Below are 3,208 nucleotides of genomic sequence, written 5' to 3'. Positions count from 1 at the left end.
GGGCCTTAGAACAGATGATGTCAGAGCTGGGAGGGGCCTTAGAACAGGGGATGTCAGAGTTGGGAGGGGCCCTAGGACAGGGGATGGCAGAGCTGGGAGGGGCCCTAGGACAAGGGATGGCAGAGCTGAGAGGGCCCTTGGAACAGGGGATGTCATAGTAAAGTGGGAAGCTGCCCAGCTCTGTAGCCACATGACCTGGGCCTGAATCCCAGCTCTGCCTCTTCCTCCGTGTGACCCAGTGATCATGGGCAAGACCCTTCCCTCTGTGTGACTCCATTTTCTCAACATTAAAAAAGAACATTGGCTAAGTCCAGTTCCAGGGCCCTTCACAAGGACAACGGAGGTCGTCCATTGCTATCAGCTCGGTAAGACGCTTCCCACCCGTTTTCTTCCTTGAGCCTCAGAACCACCCCAAAGGTAAGAACAACAGAATCAGGCCGAGGTTCAGAGGTCTGCCCAGGCTCACACAGCTGCCAAGGGTCCGAGGCAGGATTTGAACCCAAGTCTCTCGGGCTCCAGGCTCAGCCTCCTGCTCCTTTTTCAGAACAGGGAGGGGCCCTCAGGCTGGAGAAGCCTGGAGCTGGGGGGGAGCCTAGCAATCACCATGTCCAAAGCTCTCACTTTGGCCCAGAGAGGGGGATCGACCTGCCCAGAGCCACACAGCTCATGAGTGGCAGAGGGGCAGGGGCTCAGAACAGGACCCTTTGGAGTCCAAGACTCTTCACTGAACCAGGATGCCTTCCACTCTCCTCCCTCATCACCTCCCTCCAGACTCCGATGCCAGGGAAGGCCAGCACTCACTTCTAGGGCAGAGCTGCCCAGCCCTCCCAGCTCCAGAGCACCCACCCATCCCACGTGGCTGGCGGCTCCCACCCACACAGGGAAAGAGTGCCACCTCCCATGGGTCGGCTTCTTCGTCTTTCTCTCCAATCCCGACGGGAGGACTGGAGCCCCTGACTCAGTCTAAGCCTTATTATGTTCGTTATGCTCTCTGCTCCTCCATGGGCCCGATCACCTGGGGAGCTCCTCCCCATCCTGTGCACCCCCCACTGCGGCTCCCAGGGCTGCCGAGAGTCAGCCCCACTTACAGGACTGAGGCACCCTAGAAAGGCCTCTCCCTGCCAGGCATGGGGAGTCACCCAACCCCATGCTGCCAGCTGTGTCTCCATCCAATCACGCCCTTGAGCACTCTCTTGAAGGAGTGATGGGGGGAGGGGGAGTATACCCCCCACTCTGGCCTCCTGGCTGGGGGCCCCATCTGGCAGGTACAGTAGGGACTTTGCCCTCCCTGCTCAGGCTGGCCTGTCAGGGTCACCTATGGAGGTCAATTTTGTCCTCATGGTCTCCTTAGGGCTCAGCACCCCCTCTCCCCCATCCATGCGAGGATTCCCAGGTGAGCAGAGGTCATGACTACCAGGTGTCAGACTCAGGCTGAGTCAGGGGCTCCAGGTCCTCCTGTGTGGAGGACCAGATGCGTGGTAGGTGTGTGTGGGAGCTGCCAGCCACATGGGATGGGGAATGGGGGTGTGTGGGGGGCTGAGCAGGGTTTGTCCTCTGCCCTAAAAATGGGTGCTGGCCTCCCCTAGTGGCAGAGCCTGGAGGGAGGTGAGGGAGGCCCAGAAACCTGCATCATAGTTCAGTCACTCACCCCCTCACCTGCCCACAGGGTCCCCCCCATCACTGGGTCACTTTTACTACACAGTCTGTTCATCCGACCTCGGTCATATTCTTTACCCCCATCCCCTCCTGACCATCTAAGCCATGCTGGCCCGTGAGACCCTCGGGGGGGGGCCCTTCCCCAACTGCTGAGGAGCCCTCTCTGTTCAGGCAGGAGCCATGGGCCTTCAGAGGCTGCCAGGCAGTCAGGAAGCACTTATGAAGTGCCTACTATGTGCTCAGCACCGGGCCAAGCACTGAGAAAGTCTCAGGCGCCCCTTCCTCCTGTCTCCCCACAGGTCCAATGGGCACCCCTCCTTCTTCATCAATCTGGGGTCCCCTGCACCCCCATTCTGTTTAGGCAGCTCCCTCCCGGGAAGGATGACTGCTCTGAATTCCAATCTCCCTTCTGTCCCACTGGACCTGGCCCTGCAATCCTTGTCCCTCCGGACCTTTGGGGCCTTCCTGCCCTTGTCTTCCTGATCACCTGAGTGGCCCTTCCTGTCGAATCCTGGGATAAGGGGCTGTCCTTCCCCCAGGACCGCCTATGGACCCCGTCCTGGACATCCCCTAGACCCGTCTATGCGGTACAGTCCATCATCACCTTTGGACCTGTCTATGCGGTCCTTCCCCCAGGGTCCATCTACACAGTCGGGCCATTCCTCAGAGCACGTCTACTCGTTCCTGCTATACTCCAGGGCCCGTCTACACAGTCCTGTGCCTCCCCCAGGGCTCGTCTACGAGGCCCCAGGGCCCGTCTACACAGTCCTGTGCCTCCCCCGAGGGCCGGTCTACACGATGCTGAACCTCCCCCAGGGCCGGTCTATACGGTCCTGTGCTTCCCCCAGGGCCCGTCTACGCGGTCCTCCCGCTCCGGCCGCCCGCACACTCACCTGGGCTCAGCGGCCCGCGCAGCCCCGCGCAGCCCCGCGCGCCCAGGCCCATGCACCGGGTCCGTCCGCTCCGCGCGCCCCGCTCAGTCGCTATGGCCGGACTCGGATCGCCCGCCCGCTGCCCGCTGCCCTCCGCCCTCTGTCCGCTCCGCCACCGTCTCCCGGGGACACTGGCCAGCCCGCCCCGCCCGTCCTGAGTCCGGCTCCGCAGGCCCCGCCCCGCCCCGCCCCTCGGCCTCCTCTGCCGCCAATCCACCGCCGCGCCCCGCCCACCCCGGGCGTTTCCCTCCCGCGGTTGGATCGATTTAATTTTAGGTCACGCCCCTTCACTGCAGCTCCTCCCTCCGAGACGGGGCCCCGCCGACTTGGCGCACAGCCTCCTGGGGGTTGTAGTCCTCTGTTCTTCTCTCCTTCTGCCATCCCCCTTTCCCCTCCGCGAGTCTGCCAGCGCGGACTTGCCGGGGCCCTCCCCACTGCCGGGCCCGAGAAACAACCGCGCGCGGAGGGAGGCTGGCCGAGGTGGCTCTGAGGCGGGCGGCTGAGCTCGCTCTCCCCTCCCTCTGTCTCTCTCTTTGTCTCCCCTTTGTTCCCAGCTGAGTTCCCCCACCTCTGACTCCGCCCTCTTCCCCTCCGCGGAGGAGCCTGCCAGAGTCCCTGGA

The 3,208-nt window shown here is 63.0% G+C and overlaps 1 protein-coding gene across 6 annotated transcripts in view; it reads right to left on the bottom strand.

Moving 5' to 3' along the window:
• SMTN (smoothelin) overlaps positions 1-2,606 on the bottom strand; it is a 43,152-nt gene extending 40,546 nt beyond the window's left edge. For 2 of the 6 annotated variants that reach the window (XM_027863730.1, XM_027863734.1), the window contains exon 1: positions 2,550-2,605. The gene's annotated coding sequence lies outside the window, so the exon portion shown is untranslated. Of the gene's footprint in view, positions 1-2,549 lie in introns of all 6 variants that reach the window. The other 4 variants (XM_027863769.1, XM_027863750.1, XM_027863759.1 and 1 more) reach the window with 3 other exon arrangements.
• Positions 2,607-3,208: the final 602 nt, after the last annotated feature.

The sequence above is a fragment of the Vombatus ursinus genome, unplaced genomic scaffold (assembly GCF_900497805.2).
Source record: "Vombatus ursinus unplaced genomic scaffold, bare-nosed wombat genome assembly UNPS02001287.1, whole genome shotgun sequence".
Taxonomy (NCBI): domain Eukaryota; kingdom Metazoa; phylum Chordata; class Mammalia; order Diprotodontia; family Vombatidae; genus Vombatus; species Vombatus ursinus.
Note: the sequence above shows the minus strand (reverse complement) of the source record. Positions and strands in the feature narration are given on the sequence as shown.